Genomic DNA, 22,563 nt, shown 5'->3' on the forward strand with positions numbered 1-22,563 from the left:
AATAAAGTATTTTGTTTTCAACTTCAAGACTCATTTACAATTCAAAATTTAAGACTTGCTGACATGAGAACTTAAAATCTCTTTTAGGAAAACAAAGTTCTATTTTCTAATTTGCTTTATAGGTTGATTTTATGCCTTTCCTGCCTCATTTGGTTTTTGGTCAACTCACTCTAGAACATGATGACAACATGATACCCATGTACAACTGTGGCTCAACCATTACACAAACTGTGCACTGGAATTGCCAATGCTGCTCTGTCACCAGTATGCTCTGAAGCATTTTAATCATAGAACTGGCCACAGATGGAAATCCATGATCTGGCACAGGTCTATAGGGATGTGGCACTCCAAGTGCTACAGTTTAAAGTCCTGCATCAAGGACCAAATGCTACAGAGCAGAAAACCCACACTAAACAAAATCAGAGGGAAGAGAACATTGCCAAAGTGCAGTTACTTTTGGACAATTATCACATTATAATCCCTTTGGGCACAGTGTAGTATCCATGGTGCTCTCCTTTCTTAGGCTGAAGTTTTCCTTCCATCCACAGTAGAGAATTGATATAAGCCTCTTTAGTTTTTTGTTAAAATAATAACAATAATATGTTATATTAATACTAGAGGCCCAGTGCATGAAATTTGGGCACTGGTAGGGTACCAAGCAGCTTCTGGCTACTGGTCGGGGCCTCCCTTCAGTTGGCCAGCCGGCCCTGCCCTCTGATCGAACTCCTGATCGAACTCCCAGTTGAGGGGACAATTTGCATATTAGGGTTTTATTATATGGGATAAGTAATAAAACGTGTTAAGATGACATTGGAAAGCTAACATCCTATGATATTACTGACAAACATTAAATCAACAGCCAAGAAACTCAGGAATTCCACAGGCTTTGGTTCTTCAATATATATTCACTCACTCTGGGAAATTCCTCTATTACAGCAGAAAACTTCAGCTAGGCCTACTTCTAGTAGGTTTTGGAGTTCCTCTATGGCATTGATGAAAAGGTCAATGCAAGCCCTTCACTCCAACAAAATACAAAATTGTCTTTCCCTCACTCAGGAATAGTTCTTCTGATGCTGTTGAATATTAAAGTAATGAATAATTTTTGTATAATCTCAATGACTTGTTTTGTTTTCTGGGCATATGAACCGGTGCTAATTTGCAAAGCCTGGTTGAAAACCTCATTTACCTAGGTCCTAGGGGAATAACAAAGCATATATCCACACAAACACTTGTATGAGAATTTCATAGCAGCTTTACTTTTTACAGGCAAAAACTAGAAACAAATGACCATCTACAAGTTAACAGCTTAACAAATTGTATTATACCCATATAGTGGAATATTGCTAAGCAATAAAAAAAAATGAACTGAAAAAAATGCAAAAACATCAATGAACCTTAAAATAATTATGTTGAGTGAAAGTAGCCAGACCAATATGATTCCATTTGTATAAAACTCAAGAAAACAAAAACTAATTCAGAGTGATAGGAAGCAGATAAGAGGTTACGGGGCCATGTCAAAAAGGGAGGCATGGAAGATGCATCAGAAAGGGCACAGGGAAACTGGGAGATAAAGGATAAGTTCACTATCTGAATCCTGGTGATGACTATATGTATGTCAAAGCATCAAGTTGTACAATTTTAACATGTACAGTGTGTTGTATGCTAACTATACCTCAAAACTTTGAGAAAATAGGTCAATTCAGTTAACAAACCATTATATAGACAGGGTGTCCCCCCAAAAAATGTATACAAACTTTAACAGCTGATAGCTCAATTGAAAAATGAAATGCATTTTAATAAACATTGCCTTTATAATTATTCAAACTGTGCATACATTTTTGGGGGACACCCTATATTTTATCTTACCTGACAAATACAGGTTTATAATGATCTGAAAATCCAGGCTTAAATTTAGAATTCCTAGACTGCTTGGAGTTCTTACTTCTCCACCTTCACAGCAGCTATTCCATGGCCTCCCCCTTTTGGTACAAATGTAGCCAAGAGTCCGGAGGGAGTCCTTTTAAAGTATAGACCCTGAACAGCAGTTCTATTTGCCTGGGCCTAAGACCGACACTTCAGAGCATATGTAAGTTCAAGTCTCTCTATTTACAAAAAAAAAAACACAACAACAATAACAACCACTTTCCTCACTCTATGTCTCCCCTTTTCCCATTATTACAGCCAAACTTCTTGAAATTATAGGTACACTCATCCATTCTACTCTACTTCTATACCACCATCATCCTTCTTCATTTATTTTTTGCAATCTGGGTTTAACCTCCACCAATCAACCAAAATTTTTCAACACAAATACACAAAGACCTCCTAATTCTAACATGACATGGATTCTTAAGACAGTATCTTTACATTTCTGCCATGTTCCACAGTGTTGATTATCTCCTGTTCGTGCTCTCCCCTATCTTAGGTATCCAAGATAGCCAATGTTCCTGATTCCTTTCTTTATTTTCTTCCCTGTCCTTCTCCCCAAGAACACTTTGCTTCACATAGCTCTTTGAATGTTGACAATACCCAGCCCTGACATCAAGAGATTCTTCTTTGTAAAGTCATACACATCCATGTTTTCAATGATGATCAGAATACTGTACTCTCACATTTCTTCCTGGAAGACTTCAGTCACATCTCTACAAATAAAAGCATATCCTCGGGTGAGGGTTAAAAACAACAACAATTAAACAAACAAACAAACAAAAAACCTCAAACACATATTTCATATGACCCTCCCATCCCTTTTGTTTATAACCTACATGCTCAAATACAAGGTACATTTCTTTTCCCCAAAATGAGCCCTCAAAAAAAAAAAAAACAAATGTTAGCTTAAAACCAATCCTGTCAAAGGATGTTATCTCAATTCCTTTGTCTTGAATTGCATTGCAGGGATTGGGTGAATACATTAGCCCTTGCCTTCATCAATCTTAGTTTTCAGTGTGTATATATTTGTAGGTAGATGGTTGTAAGAGACAGAGTGAGAGAGGCAGAGACAGAGAGAGACAGATAGAGGAGTTAATAAAACATATAAAAATGGAATTAACACTGTTTTAAAAAATATTTTTATTGATTTTTTAGAGAGAGAAAGGGCGAAGATAGAGAGATAAAAACATCAATGAGAGAGGAACATCATCAATCAGCTGCCTCCTGCACACACCCCCACCAGGGACCGAGCCCACAACCCAGGTATGTGCCCTGACTGGGAATTGAACCGGGGATCTCTTGTTTCCTGGGTAAACGGTCAACCATTGAGCCACACCAGCCAGGCTTAACACATTGAATAGTTATTCATGGAGTCTGACCAAATAATTCTAAGTGTTGATATTATGGTAAACAAGATCACTTTTAAAAGCAATATGATAAATGGTTATATTATAGAGGTTAGCAAAAGTACTAAAAGTCTTAAGTTAGGTTAATTAATACTTATATCTTAGGATAAAATTTCCAGGAACACACTATAAACATATAAAAATATCATTCATTCTAGGGGCACAAAGATGGTTCAACATACGCAAATCAACCAATGTAATACACCACATGAACAAAAGAAAGGATAAAAATCATATGATCTTATCAATAGATGCATAAAAAGCTTTTGATAAAACACAACATCCATTTATGATTAAAACATTAAATAAAATAGGAATAGAAGGAAAGTACATCAACATAATAAAAGCCATCCATGATAAACCCTCAGCTAATATCATACTGAAAAATTTTCCTCTAAGATAAGGAATAAGACAAGATGTCCACTCTCACTACTCATAACCAGAGCAATAAGGTAAGAGAAAGAAATAAAAGGCATCCAAATAGCTACGGAAGAAGTAACACGCTCACTTTTTGTGGGTGACATGATTATGTATATAGAAAACCCTAAAGACTACACCAAAAAACTGTATTTATTATTAGAAACAATAAACCAATACAGTCAAATTGCAGGATACAAAATCAACATACAAAAATCCACTGTCTTCCTGTATACTAGCAACAAAACTTCAGAAAGAGAAATGAAAAAAAAACAAACAAAAAACAATTCCTTTAGTAATTGCAACCAAAAGAATAAAATACCTAGGAATAAACTTAATAAATAACATGAAAGACTTATATAACATGAAAACTACAAGCATATTAAAAGAGATTGAAAAAGACACAACAAAATGGAAAAATATCCTGTGTTCATAGATTGGAAGAATCAACACATTTAAAATGGCCATATTATCCAAAGTAATATACAGATTTTATGCAATCCCCATTGAAATCCCAATGTCATTAAAAAAAAAAAAATAGAACAAGAAATTATCAAATTTGTATAGAACCACAAAAGACCCTGAATAGCCAAAGCAATCCTGAGAAAAATAACGAAGCTGGAAATACTATGCTACCTGACTTCAAATTATACTACAGAGCTACAATAATAAAAACAGGGAGAGAAACCAAGAAGGCGGCATAGGTAAACACCAGAGTTTGCTGCCTCGAACAACCACTTCAAAAATACAACTAAAAGACGGAACGGACATCATCCAGAACCACAGGAAGGCTGGCTGAGTGGAAGTTCAACAACTAGGAGGAAAGAGAAACCATACCGAGACTCAGAGGAGGCGCACTGCTGAAGTAAAATACTAAGGTGCAGAGTGCATGCGGAGCGGGCTGGTGGCTGAGGGTGTGGTTGTCATTTTCAATCAGGAGGGAGTCTCAGGCTCTGAGCTCCAGTTCCGGGCGAGTCTCTAGGGATCCAGACTCATACGGGAGAAGCGGGACTGTCTGGCATCGCTCAGAACCCTAGGGCAGCTTTCTCTCTGTGGGGCTTGCAGCGATTACTGGGACACTGAGAAGCAGAGCCTCTGAGGGCAAGACTGAGAGCAGCCATAATTGCTAACCCCGCCCTGCTGATCCCATGGGACCCGCCCCGCCCAAGCCTTGCAGGGAGACTTTTGCTGGATAGCCTCAGGCAAAGGCTAGATTAGCACCTCCCTAGAGATCCAGGAGCCAGGAAGCCCAGAGGTCAGAGTGGGACCATCCAGTTTGAAGCTCCATGGAACCATAAAAGACACACTCAGGGGGCAGACTCAGTGAGCACCAAAGCCCTATCGAAGCAAGTCTAGCCCCAGAGGGGTGTCTCCAGCACAGAAGCTCTCCCACTGCAGACACAGCTGATTCTCACAGCCAATTGGCCTGGAGGTCAATTCCTCACAGTGATAACTACAACAATCAAGGCTTAACTACAACAAGACTGTGCAAAAAGCCCACAAGGGGGTGCACCAAGAGTGTCTACCTCAGGTAATTGGGACACTTAGCACAAAAAGGCACTCTATCGACACAGCAAAGCATAAAAAATGCCGAGACAAAGAAATAGAACACAAATGACAGAATTGGAGGAAAGCAAACTGTTGGATATAGAGTTCAAAACCACACTTTTAAGGTCTTTAAAGAACTGTCTAGAAGCCGCCGATAAACTTAATAAGGCCCTCGAAAAGACTGGTGAGATCGCCAATAAATGTAGTGAGATCTTCAAGAAGACTGGTGAGACCGCCAATAAATGTAGTGAGATCCTCAAGAAATCTAATGAGACCCTCAATGTTGTGATAAAGAACCAACTAGAAATTAAGCATACACTGACTGAAATAAAGAATATTATACAGACTCCCAACAGCAGACCAGAGGGTCGCAAGAATCAAGTCAAAGATTTGAAATACAAAGAAGCAAAAAACACCCAACCAGAAAAGCAAAATGAAAAAAGAATCCAAAAATACGAAGATAGTGTAAGGAGCCTCTGGGACAGCTTCAAGCGTACCAACATCAGAATTATAGGGGTGCCTGAAGATGAGAGAGAGCAAGATATTGAAAACCTATTTGAAGAAATAATGACAGAAAACTTCCCCCACCTGGTGAAAGAAATGGACTTACAGGTCCAAGAAGCGCGGAGAACCCCAAACAAAAGGAATCCAAAGAGGACCACACCAAGACACATCATAATTAAAATGCCAAGAGCAAAAGACAAAGAGAGAATCCTAAAAGCAGCAAGAGGAAGAAAATCAGTTACCTACAAGGGAGTACCCATATGACTGTCAGCTGATTTCTCAACAGAAACTTTGCAGGCCAGAAGGGAGTGGCAAGAAATATTCAAAGTGATGAATACCAAGAACCTACAACCAAGATTACTTTATCCAGCAAAGCTATCATTCAGAAGTGAAGGCCAGATAAAGAGCTTCACAGATAAGAAAAAGCTAAAGGAGTTCATCACCACCAAACTAGTATTATATAAAATGTTGAAAGGTATCCTTTAAGAAGAGGAAGAAGAAGAAAAAGGTAAAGATACAAACTATGAACAACAAATACACATCTATCAACAAGTGAATCTAAAAATCAAGTGAATAAATAATCAGATGAACAGTATGAACTGGTGATTGTAATAGAATCAGGGACATAGAAAGGGAATGGACTGACTATTCTTGGGGGGGGGAGGGGTGTGGGGGTGAGGGAAGAGATTGGACAATAATCGTGCACCTATGGTTGAGGACAGTCGGTGGGGAGTGAGGGCAGAGGGTGGGGTGGGAACTGGGTGGAAGGGAGTTATGGTGGGGAAAAAGAGTAACTAATGTAATAATCTGAACAATAAAGATTTAATTAAAAAATAAAAATTAAAAAATAATAAAAATAATAATAATAAAACAGTATGGTATTCACAGGGAAACAGACACACAGATCAGTGAAAGAGAATTGAGACCCCAGATATAAAACCATATGTATGTGGGCAGATAATTTTTGACAAAGGAGCCAGAAACACACCATGGAGTAAAGGTAGTCTCTTCAATAAATGGTGCTAGGGAAACTGGAAAGCCACATGCAGATGAATGAATGTGGATTTCAGTTTGTCCCATGTAAAAAAATTAATTCAAAATGGATCAAACACTTAAATACAAGACCTAAAAGAGTAAATTACATAAAAGAAAACATAGATACTAAACTTATGAACCTTGGTCATAGAGAAGATTTTATGAATTTGATCCCAAAAGCAAGAGAAGGAAAGGCAAAAATAAATGAATCAGACTATATCAAACTAAAAAGCTCCTGCACAGCAAAAGAAACCAACATCAAAACAAAGAGGCAGCCAACCAAATGAAAGATTATATTTGCAAACAATAGCTCTGACAAAACGTTAATATTTAAAATATATAAAGAGCTCATAAAACTCAATACCAAACAAACAACCCAATAAAAAAGTGGGCAGAGGACCTGATAATACACTTCTCTTGAATACATACAAACAGCCAACAGATATAGGAAAAGATGTTCAACCTCACTAGCAAGGGAAATGCAATTCAAAACTACAATGAGATACCACCTCACATCTGTGAGAATGGCTGTTATCAACAAGACAAGTAATAAGTTTTGGAGAGGTTCTGGAGAAAAGGGAACCCTCATTCACTGCTGGTGGGAATGTAGACTGGTACAGCCACTATAAAAAACAGTCTGGTGATTCCTCAAAAAATGAATAATAGAGCTACTATACAACCCAGCAATCCCTCTCCAGAAAAACTTGAAATCATCAAATCAAAAAAACTTGAAATCATCAAATCACAAATATATATGCACCCCTTTGTTCATGGCAGCATTATTCATAGTGACCAAGACATGGAAAAATCCAGTGTCCTGTCCTATAGGATTGAATAAAGAAGATGTGGTACACATACACATGGAATACTACTCAGCCATAAAAAGGAATGAAATGCTGCCATTTGCTATAACATAGATTGACCTTGAGAATATTATGCTAAGTGAAATAAGTCAGTCAGAAAAAGCTAAGAACCATATAATTTCACTCATATCTATATAATAAAGAGGTAATATGCAAATTGGTCCTAACACCATCACAGTAATGACCAATTTGCATATTAACAGGCCAGCAGGAGGCTGCGCGTGCAACAGGGTGGCTTTCTGTACCCAGACACCCACAGAGACAGAAGTCAGGCCTGTGTCCCAGGTGCCCACAGCGACAGGAGTCAGGCCTGTATCCCAGGCGCCCACAGCGACAGGAATCAGGCCTGTGTCCAGGGCGGCCACAGCGGCAGGAGTCAGGCCTGGGTCTATCACCAGTTAGAAGGCATCTCAGGGTGAGGACCATCACCTCAGCCAGAACTCAAGATGGTCACCTGGCCTGGCCTGGCCCCTTTTCAGAAGCAGTCTCTTTCCTCCACGTACCCTGCAGAGGACAGACAGGGATGCCTAAGAGGCTGGGATCATGGTGCCCCAATCCTACCCTACTCCCCTGGCCTCCTTCACCTATGGCCCCCACAGAAGAATAGTTATGAGAGCCCTTTCCCTGCTACCTCTCACCACTGTCTCCGGCCATCCCTCAGCACACAGGCATATTGGCTTTCAAACTTGCCCTACTCACTTCCTGTCACCCCCTTCCAGGGTCTCTGCTCTGGATGGGGCCTTTGGAATCCAGGGCTCTGGGGTTTTACAACAGCTGGGGTGGGAAAGGGTAAACAGCACCAAAGATGGCTAACATGGCCACCCACCTCTGCCTCAGCTTGACCAATTAGTTCAGCCTCAGAATGTGGCACTCAGAGGAGATCCCTACTTCCCCAGCAATGGCTCTAGTGCCTCAGCCCCAGTACCAACCTCCTCTCCCCCTTGGCCCTCCCCACAGCTGGTGCTTGCTGCAGTTCCATGTGCCTTACTTAACCACCCCTTCTTTTCCTGTTCCTACAAAGGAGGTTGCATCTTTGTATGTTATATTCATACTAGGGGCCCGGTGCACGAAATTCGTGCACTGGGTGTGTGTGTGGGGGGGGAGTGTCCCTCAGCCCAGCCTGCCCCCTCTCACATACTGGGAGCCCTCAGGCGTTGACCCCCATCACCCTCCAATCACAGGATTGGCCCCTTGCCCAGGCCTGATGCCTCTGACAGAGGCGTCAGGCCTGGGCAGGGGACCCTCATTTCCCCCATCACTGGTTCTGCCCCCAGCCCAGGCCTGATGCCTCAGCCAGAGGCGTAGACCCCCATCACCCTCCGATCGCCTGATCGGCCCCTTGCCCAGGCCTGAAGCCTCCGCCAGAGGTGTCAGGCTTGGACAGGGGACCCCCATCTCCCCCCGATCACTGGCTCTGGCCCCCGCCCAGGCCTGAGGCCTCTGGCCCAGGAATCATGCCTGGGCAGGGGACCCCCATCTCCCTCTGATCGCTTGCTCCACCCCCCGCCCAAGCCTGACGCCTCTGACCCAGGCTTCAGGCCTGGGCAAGGGGACCATCATATCCCCCCAATCCCCGGCTCTGCCCCCCACCCAGGCCTGATGCCTCGGCCAGAGGAGTTGACCCTCATCACCCTCCGATCACCAATCACCAGATCGGCCCCTTGACCAGGCCTGAGGCCTCTGGCAGAGGTGTCAGGCCTGGGCAGGGGACCCCCAGCTCCCCGTGGTTGCAGGCTCCGCCCCTGCCCAGGCCTAACGCCTCTGGCCTAGGTGTCCGGCCCGGGCAGTGGGGACCCGCAGCTGCAGCGGCCCCACGATGGTGGGCTTCGCTTTAGGCCCAGGCAAGGGACCCCTAGCTCCCGGGACTGCCAGCTTCGACCGTGCCCAGCTCCCATCGCTGGCTCCACCCCTACTTCCTGCTATCACTGGCCAGGGCGGCAAAGGCACCTGATTCTCCAATCATGGCTGGGGGGCAGGGCAAAGGCGGCCCCAGGGCCGCCTTTGCCCTGCCCCCCAGCTCTTAGCTCCCCCCTGGGTTTCCGATCACTGTCAGTGGCATGGGGCTTCTTCCTGCTTTCCCTTTCGCCTCCCTGCATTGTGCCTACATATGCAAATTAACCGCCATCTTGTTGGCAGTTAACTGCCAATCTTAGTTGGCAGTTAACTGCCAATCTTAGTTGGCACTTAACTGCCAATCTTAGTTGGCAGTTAATTTGCATATAGCCCTGATTAGCCAATGAAAAGGGTATCGTCGTACGCCAATTACCATTTTTCTCTTTTATTAGATAGGATAAACTTTGTAATGTTTGGGGGAAGAAAAAAAAACAATGACCAAAAGAATGCCACAGTCAATGTCTCAGGAGAATGGAGAGAAGGGAGAATTCCAAAAGTTGGCCAATGCCAAGATATTTCTGAGTGACTGCCTGGCATGTGACCACAGAGGAAGGGATTTCTTACTGTTGGCTAAGCCGATAGGCGGACATCCCCTGAGGGGTCCTGGACTGCGAGAAGGTGCAGCCTGGACTGAGGGACTCCACCCCCCAGAGCACGAATTTCATGCACTGGGCCTCTAGTGTGGGATATAAAACTGAAACTCATGAACACAAACAGCAGTGGTTGCCAGACAGAAGGGGTGGAGGGTTAAGAGGGCCTAATATATTGTGAAGGAAGATGATTTGACTTTGGATGGTGTGCACACAGCGCAATATACAGATCTTCTAACATACAAAACCACACCTGAAACCTATATGATCATATTAACAAATATCACCCCAATAAGTTTAATTTTTAAGTGAAAAAAATATATAGGTTGGCTCAGAAAAGCTGGTGATTCAAGAGAATATCTCTAATGATAAAAACTAAATTAGATTTCATGAAGTGCTAGATTTTTTAAAGTAAGCATGTCTTTATAACTAAATAAATATTGGCTTTCTAATGGATAAAATAGTGTTGCTTTATATTGGGCATAAAAGGTTTAGTGTATTATCATACTAGAGGCCCAGTGCACAAATTCATGCACCAGTGAGGTCCCTCAGCCTGGCCTGTGAGATTGGGCTGAAACTGGCTCTCCAATATCCCCCAAGTGGTACCAGATTGTAAGAGGGCACAGACCAGGCTGGGGGACCCCACCGGTGCATGATCGGGGCAGAGGAGGGATGTGGGAGATTGGCCAGCCAGGGAGGGACCATGGGAGGGCTCCAGGGCATGTTTGGCCTGTCTCACTCAGTCCCAGTTGGCCAGACCCAAGCTAACCTACCAGTTGGAGCATCTTCCCCCTGGTGGTCAGTGCACATCATAGTGAGCAGTTGAGTGGCCTTAGCATATCATTAGTATATTATGCTTTGATTGGCTGAACAGTCTACCAGTCCACCAGACACAGCATATTAGGTTTTTATTGTATAGGATTATTTAACATGGAAAATGACTTTATTGTTAAGTGAAAATTTTTTTATTAAACAGCATATAATATACTAGAAGCCTGGTGCACAAATTCTTGCAGGGGCTTGAGGAGTCCCTCAGCCCGGCCTGCACCCTCTCACAATCCGGGACTGCTGGCTCCTAACCGCTGGCCTGCCTGCCTGATTGCCTCTAACCACCTCTGCCTGTCTGCCTGATCACCCCTAACCACTCGCCTGCCTGCCTGATCACCCCTAACTGCTCACCTGCCTGCTTGATTGCCCCTAACCACTTTGCCTGCCTGGCTGATGTCCCTAACTACTCGTGTGCTTGCCTAATCGCCCCTGACCACTCGCCTGCCTGCCTGATCACCCCTAACTGCTTGTCTGTCTGCCTGATCACCCCTAACTGCTCATCCGCCTGCCTGCCTGATCGCCCCTAAATGCTTGTCTGCCTGCCTGATAGCCCCTAACTGCTCATCCGCCTGCCTGACTGATAGCCCCTAACCACCTCTGCCTGTCTGCCTGATCGCCCCTGACCACTCGCCTGCCTGCCTGATCACCCCTAACTGCTTGTCTGTCTTCCTGATCACCCCTAACTGCTCATCCGCCTGCCTGCCTGATCGCCCCTAACCACCTCTGCTTGTCTGCCTGATAGCCCCTAACTGCTCATCCGCCTGCCTGCCTGATCGCCCCTAACCACCTCTGCCTGTCTGCCTGATAGCCCCTAACTGCTCATCCGCCTGCCTGCCTGATCACCCCTAACTGCTTGTCTGTCTGCCTGATCACCCCTAACTGCTCATCCACCTGCCTGCCTGATAGCCCCAAACCACCTCTGCCTGTCTGCCTGATAGCCCCTAACTGCTCATCCGCCTGCCTGCCTGATCGCCCCTAACTGCTCACCTGCCTGCCTGATCGCCCCTAACCACCTCTGCCTGTCTGCCTGATAGCCCCTAACTGCTCATCCGCCTGCCTGCCTGATCGCCCCTAACTGCTCACCTGCCTGCCTGATAGCCCCAAACCACCTCTGCCTGTCTGCCTGATAGCCCCTAACTGCTCATCCGCCTGCCTGCCTGATCGCCCCTAACTGCTCACCTGTCTTCCTGATCGCCCCTAACCACCTCTGCCACGGCCCCATTGCAGTGGCTTCATCCGGAAGGATGTCCAGAATGATGTCTGGAAGGTCGTTCAGCTGTCCAGTCTAATGAGCATATTATGCTTTTATTATTATAGCTTATTTTTGTAATGTGAATATGTCTTTCTTTACAGAGTTACCTCTTAACAAGATATTCACCAACATATTGACTGTGGTTATCACTAGATGGTGGCATGAGATTAAGGGTAACATTTTTGCTCCATGTTTTTCTCTCTGTCCAAATTTTCTACAACAAACATTGTAATAATTTTTATATTTGAAAAGTAAAAGATAAGAAATCATCTTCCTTGGAGCCATATTTATTTTGTACTCCACTATTATTTGATCTACAAGAAAAGATCTATTTATCTAATAAGATATCATTTATTTGTAACATTCCACTCTTATATATTAGTTTTAATTTCCATCTTTACACTTTTTAATACAAATAAGTTATATGTTCCTTTAAATTAGCTTTTAAAAGATAAGAAGAATCCTGTATTATTGTATATGTTCAAGTCATGAAAATACATTTAGTGAACCCAATGAACCCAGTGACCATTATTTCTTCATTTTCTAATGTTATATAAGTAACTCAGTTGAAGTTTTGGTCTCATTTTTAATCCATCAAAGTTAAAGGTGTTCTTAGTCTTTAGATAAGAATTGAGTGTTCTGTGTTGAAGATTAGCAGGAGAAAGTATCAAACTATACTGGCTGTCCACCTGCCCTAGCTGACCCAGAAAATCCGTGGATCCTGAAAATGTGAGTGTTCATGTCTTCTGGGAGAAAAGGGGGGAAAGCAAGATCCTTTTCTATCAGAGAGAGCAGATCCTTATGGAGCAGAACCCAGAGAAGCCGCCGTGCATAGAGAAGGAACATGTTAACAATGGTTCCCTGGGCGTGTCTTCTGTTTTAAGATCTATAGCTTTGCATTCTCACTCAATGTTCTCTATGGTTTTTTAATGTTTATTTTTTCTTTTTTGCAATTCTTCTCTTAGAGAAGAAAATTAAAGTAGGCTAGTCTGGTAAGAACTTTTTCAACATCTGATGTTCAATACATACAGCTCTGTAAAGTTTACTCTGTATTTTTCTCATCTTTGAATTTAGTGTATTTGTTTCCTCAAGAGAAACAATTTTACAAGCATTACAATAAAATAAAATATTTGTTTCCAAAATTTTCTTTCCTGCCCATCTTTCTGCCCTTTGCTCATTCCATTATACATGAAGACAGTCTCAGCAATAAATTTCTCAAAGAAAGTATGTTGATTGCTGAATCAGTTTATAATTATAGTTGAATCACTCTGTGAGAAATACCTTACTTTACAAGTAGATTAAGATCTTTATCAGGACTCAAAACCAGCTCCCAAAACCATGAGGGTGTGAATCAAAACTGAATTGAAAACTTAGAGACAGGAAGAAGTGAAAAGAGGCATCATGAAAAATCTTGCCTTTCAAGAAAGGAGTTTTTAGTTAGAAAATGACCAGGACCTCATAGGCAGGGGGTTAGAATAAAGGCATGTGTGTTGGAATACAGTAAATAACCCTGCCTGGAGGAAGCTGTGCTTAGTTACTAGAAGTGTAGTCACTTTAGGAAAGTAAGATCACATCACTTGCTTTATTGAGGAGTAGTGAGAAGAAGGTGTTTAGAGATTAGGGATGATCCTAAAGACCAGAATTAAAAGTATGACTGAATATAATAGGCAACTGATATCTATTGCAATATTTTAGGAAATGATGTGTCATGGGAGAATTATTATTTTTACATTAGATTGGCAATGAATTGAAGAAGACAATGTGAAGGGGAGAGAGGTTCAAAAATCTCATTAGAAAACTATTGCAATCATCTGGGTGCAGGGTAATAGAGCCTGGATTTGGGGATAGAGTATGTCAAGAGAAGAATTCAGGAATAAATGTAATATCTGGTGACAGATTGGATTGTGGGAATAGGAAAAAATATATATAGTTGGAGATGTCCTGAAGCATAAAAGAATTATGGTACTAATGACAGAAACAGAAACATTAGGATGGGACTCACATCACAGGATTTGTGCCTATCTGTAATGTTCTTGCTAATTTTGGGTTCTCTAAGTAGCTGCTAGAAATTCCTAAAAACAGGGCTTTGTTGTACTTAGAAATAGTAAAAATTATTTTCTTTTTGAGAAAAAAAAAAAGCCTTTTTGGCCACTAATTTATAAGAAAGTGCCTGCACAAACTAATATAAAAGGGTTTTCAGAAAACCCTAATGTGGTATTTTCCAATACAGAGAGTTGTCTACTTCTACGACCCCTTTAATATACCTGTCAAGTCAAATGTTGCCTTTTTTGTCTTATTTAGATGACATTGATTCATCATATGTTTCTAACAATTGTTTTCACTTAACTTGGAATTTAAAAAAAAACCAACATGCATATTCCCACAGTTTCTTCTGGCTCTGCGTGCGCAGCCTGAGTTTTCACAGTCCTTTTGAAGTCTAAGTGGAATAGGCAATACACTGTGCTCACCGATATCATTTTGAAACTGTCTGACCGATTATTACATAAAGATGAGCGTTTCACTTAATAAAGCCTTAGAGTAATACAATTTGTTACACCATAATTAAAGATGGACACATCTGTTCCATTTTAATTCAAACTCCTTTGAACATAATTACATAAAGCTGCGAGAACAGAAATCCTCAGTCTCAGAAAGTTACTATAAAAGAAAAATCATTCTGTCTACAGAAACTACATGGTCAAAGGACAATTTGTAAAATGATGTCAAATAGATGTCTCCCACTCTGTATCAAAGCATGAAACAAAGCTGAGACCCCAGATTAACGTACTGTCCCATATGAAAGCCATGATTAGTTAGGAAACCCAGGTCAAGGACAATCGTTATTAAAAGGAACTAGCATCTCATTCCTATGGAGAGGTACTGTCTTTATATATTCTTTTAGCCTATAGAAAAATAAGGAATAAGTAGCAAATGCTAAGGATAGTTAAAGGAAAAGCAAATATAGGACATATTCAACATTTGGCATTAACTTTACACCTCCTACCAAATTCTATATTTTCAGTTATATTAATTTCATAGACCTTGCTTAATAAATAGTATTTTCTTGATAAGGGCATAGCCATTATATCCAAAATAGTTCTTAGGTTAATAATAAACAGACACATATAGAAAGAAACCAGCGGTAAAGGAGACCCTATGACTTCAGAACGATTTCTGAGAATTTAATAGCAGGAGTTAAGTGGCAAGTCGTGCGCACAAATATCCCTGAAATGTAGGCTGCTAGTCTGTTTTATTTATGTTTCCATATCCTGAAGATGGCTTAATGAGGAGATGCAATCAGGATTAGCTAAGCAGCGAGAACTTGGAGAGAACAGGGTGGCAGTAAGATTTATATAAATATTTGCAGAGACTGGGAAGAGCAGATGCTCCTATAATCCAGACAATGTGTGTGCACTTCATTTTAAAATAAAATAAAACATTTGAAAGCCAAAATATAATTAATCAGAGGAAATGCTTTAATCAACATCTTCCAAATCCTTAAGCACTGCTGAAAAGATTAAAGAAACATGAAAAAAATTAAAATATGATATTCAAAAGAAAACTGGAATTAGTCTATTCCTGACATTTTCCTTTATTTTCAGATGTGGGATGGAGCCTGCAATTAATACGCATTTCCAATTGCTGCCAACTAGTGAAATTTTCTAGGTGTTTAAGATACTAAAGAAATCTCCTAAGACTTACTGTATAATTTACAATTTAGTAACAATAGCTCTGTCTTTATTATTAATTTATTATGAGAAATTTGTGTATTTGACCTTATTTCCTGTAGTTCTTAACAAAGATCTTTCCAATGAAATAGGAGACAGCAAGATTAAATGTCAGGTTTATATTCATAGGTGCCCTACAAAGATAAAGAAGTTCCCCCTTAAGAAATAAATTAGTATATCAAATCATTTAGGTATCAATTTGGATCCTATAGACCTAAAATAAATGTGATTAACTTTGAACTCAGTTTGGGGCTCTGTTCTTCTAAACTCAGAATATTTCTTGCTATTATTGCTCTGGTATCTTCCCAGGATTTGATGTGCTGCTCAATTTGAACCTATAATTATTACTAAAGCTCAGAGAAGAACAAGTTAAACAAAGGATTTTAAAACAATGTTTCAAGGAAATAAAAAGCACATGCATTCGTGGCAAGATCAAAATATATAAACATTTGAAACTCAGCATTGCCCTTTCTACAAACAAAGTTTTGTTGGTGACGGGAATTATTTCATATATTGATATATTGCCAGGATATTATAAACAGTTTTTAACATAAGATGAGCCCCTACAGATAGTTAACAGTTTACTATTCTTTTTTGCTATTTTATTGTATTGTATTGTATTTTTTTATTTACCATCACCATTTATCTCTCTATGCCCTCTCTTCCACCTACACCCACCTCCTCAGCCAACCCCTGCAATCACCATCCTCTTGTCCATGTCCATGAGTTCTCTCTTTTTTTTTCATTTTTGCTCAACCCCCCGACCCCCAACACCCACTCCCACCCTCAGAGCTGTCTGCCTGCTCTCTATCTGTGAGTCTGCCTCTGTTTTGCTTACTATTCTTAATTGCAAAAGTACCTTTTAAATAGAACTTGAACCTGTTTACGATTTCTAGCAGAAATAGTGTTTGTATCTACTAAAATTCTACCACAAAGTCTCTAGCACTTGGGATTAGAAGTCATGAAAAGTTAAAAATATAATCCTTTAAAAACATTTGCAAAATTATGATTATTGAAATGCCAGGGATCAGAATTTCTTTTTTATTTAATTAATGTGTGAGACATCAGTTAATAAAATTATATAGGTTTCAGGTGTACAATTCTATAACACATCATCTGTATTTTCACCACCCTTAGTCAAGTCTCTTTCCATCACCATTTATCCACTTTTACCCTCTTCTACCTCCCCCTACCAGGGATCAGAATCTCTTATAATGTGCCCTCCAGTAAATAAATCTTAATAGTAGGAAAGACTGTTTGACCATTGGGAGAGATCCTTTGTGAAATCTAGATTGGGAAAATGAGAGCAATTTCTTCTGTGTTCCATCATTGTTGTGGTAACTTTGAAAGTCACATTGCACTTACTTGTTTCTTATATATTAGCTCTTCTAGCAAAAGAACAAAATATCTAATAGCTAGTTTATGACTGAAAAAAAAAAGCATAGTTTCTTATCTCAGTCTAGATGGCTTTTGTTATTTATTTAGTAATTTATGTGCAAAGACTCTGATCTCCGTATCACTGACCACAAGGTAATGGTAGTTTATATCTTATTTTCATAAAATAACTTTAAAAAGTTGCTTATTGGACTTATATGCCAATATCATTCTTTATCAGATAGAAGTGCGTTGCTCCAATTAGTGACTTTTACATAACAAACTCAACAAATGGTTGTAACCAAACCCAATAATAATGCTTATTAAGAGTATGGCAACTTCTATCAACAGACTCGCAGGACAGTTAAGGGGCAGAGACCAATTATAAGAATGTTCCCTTTATTCTGTCTCCCTTTTCTCATTTCTTAACAGCACACTACAGGAGGGGCATAGAGTTTAATTAGTGTGGTTGTTGAATATCATTATCACTATCTAGCAACTTTATCACTTGTCATAAGGAAATAGAAATTAAGTTCTGTTGGTGATTCTGTGACCGGGAAACAATATCTGTAGATATGAGTCTCATCTCTGCCATTATGTTGCTATGTACTCAATCTTCTGCATGGGCTCTGTCTACAAGATGAGGAGGGTGACCCCCAGGCACTTGTATGCTGGGCGTTGTCAGAAGCAAGCCAACGCATAAATGTAACCATATATGGAAAATGGCTAATAAATCAGGACTGTGCTGTCTGATAAGGCATTTCTTAGCCACATGTGACTATTTAAATGTAAAAATAAATTAACAGTAAATAAAATTTAAAGTTCCATTTTCAGTCACACAAGCAAATTTTAAGTGCTCATAGCTCCATGTGGCCAGTGGCTACCCATAAAAAAGAAAATTCTTCATAAATTACTATGCTATACCCATTAGTTCCTGGAACTAGAGATGATAAAGACCAAAATTATCAACCTGAAGAATTATCAACCTGTTTCCAAGAATAAATGAATGTTTCAAAGTCATATATATACAATGTGGGTTTTGTTTTGTTTTAAAACATGGCTCTCAACATGTTTTTTTCCTCACAAGGAAGATATGCAAATGATTCTTCTTCCTTTTTAATAAGAAAAGTTCTGATATTATATATATATTTTCCTCAATACTAAAGCATGACTTACTGGTATTAGCACCCTCAAGTTATGTACATTCACAATACTATAGCAAAGATTTTTTCCAAATTATTTACTATGGCATATTAGTTGCTGATACTCAAACACACACAAACACACAATATAAACATCTTTTCAAATAAAAATTATCAAACAAAACTAACACCAAAAATAATATATTCATACCAACATATAGGCAAGAGAGTGTAGTGACTTCTCTTTAAAAATACTTACTTACTTAATGACTTATGTGATTTTTATATAATCCTCTATTTATTAAGGAAGAGAATACAATGAATAAAAATATGTCAATATATGATTAATTATAGAGCATCACCCTTATTGTCAAATATACCAAAATGTAATCATTCAAATAAATGGTACTCAAGAAGTTGAACTTTAGAAAAATGCCATTAAAATCTCTGAAATACTTTAGTGGTGTCAGATCTTAATACACTGGGGAATGTTTTGGTTTTTTTTAAATAATTCAAGGTCATCTGAAGTTAAATCTGGGGCATCATTTCTGGTTATAATCAAAGTACAATTAAAAAGTAATAAACCATTTCTTCTGTGGGAAGACTAATAATGAGGTAGCCATTTATTGAGTGTCCATGAAATATCAAGAGATATTAAATATTTGATATAATTATTCTAGTCTTTATAATTATTTCCCTATCTTACACATGAGAAAACAGCTGCTCATAGAAGTTACAGAACCTCCCTAATATCACACGACAGGCACATTGCAGAATAAGGATTCGAATTCAGAAATATCTAGCTAACCCAAATCTGGGATGCTAAGGTTCATTCTCAATGAGAAATTCCAAAAAGTGTTTCCTTATTTTTAATTGTTTTTTCTTCCACAGCTTCTTTTATAACAATGTATCCTTATTCAGAGCAATATCTAATGTACATTTTATGATGTGATTTTTAAAAAGAAAATAACCTGTCAACCTAATTAATCCTTCAAATTCATTGATTATTTTTGATGTAACACATCAGTAAATCCTTCAATAAAAATTTAGAAGTATTTTAATATCTCTTTATTATAATTAAATATTAAGTCATTTGGTATAGTTTTATAAATATAACATGGATACTTTAATTTTAATTGAAAAGTGTGTGTCCATATAAGTTTGCAATGTGAAAACACAGGAACAATTATCTGGTTGTAGAATTTTAGTATGTTTACAAAAGACTAACAAAATTTGCTACAAAATATTAAATTTGCTGATCTAGCATACAAACATTGATTTAAATATATTAGTTTATGAAGTTGGTATATAGTTTTAAAATGTAACTTAGCATGACTATCTCATGTACAAAGGCTCATATCAATATCATGTACTACTGAACACTCTCAATTAAGTACACTAACCTAAGCTGTTCAGATGGCATATTAGACAAAGTAGTTACTACAGACAGTTTGTACCAATTTAGAAGGTTCGAGCAGTTAAATACTTGAGGCTATCCATTAGCTTCAAAGGTCAAAGAAATCACCAAAACGTAATTATATTCAGCTATATGATTGGCACTTAAGTTTATACGAGGTTAAGAAAGCCCCATGGGTCACCATTGAACAAATAGCTCCTGATAGCAACACCAGTGGTATCTTGGAAGAACAAAATTATAGAGAAGAGATCTTGGTATATAAGAATATGCAGGTTTTGAAAAGTACAATTTGAAATAGCAACTGGTATTTGAGAAACAGTGGCAATGAATCAGCATAAAATAGGCAATTTCGAATGATTTAGTTTCTAAAAATGCGTACATAAACCATATGCAACTTTAAAAAAACAGTGAATGCTATAAATCTTAAATTCAATCTCAGAAGCAATGTTAACAAGTACATTCTCTCTTACTTAGAGGTTTCCTTTCTATATAAATGTGTCTTAACCCATTTAATCATGCTCCTAAATACTACCTCATGGCAGGCAATTAAGATTCTGGAAGTATTCAGAATATACATCTGTGTACCCATTTCTTTTGAGACAAGAAAAGAAAATTACTTAGCTGTAATTCTTACTCTCAATGAATCGTAATTACAATGACTCTGAGCCTTTTGATCTCAAATGCTTCCCCAATGTGTGTGAGATAAAAAAGAAAAAGATTCCATCCAGCAAGTTTAAAATCATTCAACATCCTCACCTCCAATTATTAAAGTCCAAAGCGTATTCAAAAATATCAGCTTTACACTTCAAGATAGTAGAAAATAGTGAATGGGTGACTCAGAAGATCGAAATGAAAAGTCAAAAAAGAAATACTTCAATAGGTCTAAATAAAGTGTCTCTCCACTTAAAGAAACAACCATAAGTTCTCATCCCTGTAATTGGGAGCTGTTCTGGTCAACATTCCTTTTACCCAAGAATTATATGGTTTATCAATGTTCAAAGATTTATAAATATTTAGCTATGGATGACTCAGAATTCCCTTCAGGATTCACTTCCTGCCTTGAGCATCATCATTAAATACATACATCGTTACCACTGTAAGATCTTGTAAGTGCACATGCAGGGGAAGTGGGGCTTTCCTGTACACACTTTAAAATAGATGTGGGGGAATCTTCTTTTAGTTTATTAAATGGACATGTATCTCTTAATCATAAAATCAAAGATCTGAACAAAAGTTTATTCATTGACATTTTTTAGATGTTGGAGTTTCAGGTCAATAAGACTTCAATATGTACAGAAATAACAGCACACAGGTGTAAGCACATATAGACAAACATGCACATGCATTCACATAACCTTATATAGCACAGAAAGACTATAACATGTATGTGTATATATATATCCCTTGAACTCACCAACACACTCTAGCTGCTGAAACTTCCTTCTCATCACTATAACTGTAGTGAATTCCTCCAAGCTCTTCATTTAATTTTCACTGGTGAAGAAATATATGTCCAGGATCTTCATTATCCCATTGCTTAAATCCTTGATGCCATGAGAACCTCAGTGTCCTACCCTCATTGCTGGAAGGTGAGGGTAGGGAGTGTGAATAGGAGGCTGTGCTTCCACTCCCACCGTCAAGCCCACTTCATAATGGGAGATGTGTTCCAGAATCTTGGGTAGAAGTTTTTCCATAGAAATAAAAGTCTAAACATCTGAAACTTCCCAGGTAATTAGTATTACAATTCAGTCACATATAGGATTTTTTTGGACTCGCCAAGTTAAACATATCATCAATATTATTAGAAAAAAATGCACTTGGAATTTTTAAATAACTTACAAACCAACATTTGAAACACTGTTTATAATTTGGGAAATGGCCATAAATGAAAAACGCAAAGGAAGAAATCAAAATTATGACTTTATAATGTCATATACAATTTTACATGATATTTAATAGATATACACTTCAAATATTTTTACATTGACAAATGACCAAATTGTAAATAGTAAAGTCTGTGGAGCAGAGATTTGCCCAAAATAGAAGATATGAGAATTCAAGTCACATATTCATGTATATGATTTTTTATTCTAATTCAGTTGGCTGTTTTGTTTTGTTTTGCTTTTCTTCTAAAGATCTGAAAACACTGGACAATTTCTCCCTTTTTATCCAAATTATCACTTTTGCTTTTTTATGGATTATGCTAATTAATATATTAAAACAAAACCTTCTCTTGGCCGTACTCTACACATTAACTACTGCTCCATTTCTTCCATCCCTACACAGAAAAACTTTTTGAAAGGATTGCCTTTACTCATAATTTTCTATTCCTTTCCTCTCATTCTCTCTTAAAACCACTCCAATTAAGCTTTCAGCCATCATTCTACCTAAACTGTTTCTACTGACATTATTACTGCTGTCGTTGTTCAATGTTCAATTCTCTGTTCTGGACATAATCGCAGCAATTTTCACAGATGATCATTCCCTCCTCATTCCAACATACCTCCCATTCAGTATTTCTTCTATCTCTCATCACTTCACCTAATTGCTCAGTTACTCTACTTTCTTAGTGATCTTACAAAGTTCCAGGACTTTACATTAGCACTTTAAAGATGTTGTCCCATCATCTCTTGGTGT

The sequence above is a fragment of the Myotis daubentonii genome, chromosome 3 (genome assembly GCF_963259705.1).
Source record: "Myotis daubentonii chromosome 3, mMyoDau2.1, whole genome shotgun sequence".
Classification (NCBI taxonomy): Eukaryota; Metazoa; Chordata; class Mammalia; order Chiroptera; family Vespertilionidae; genus Myotis; species Myotis daubentonii.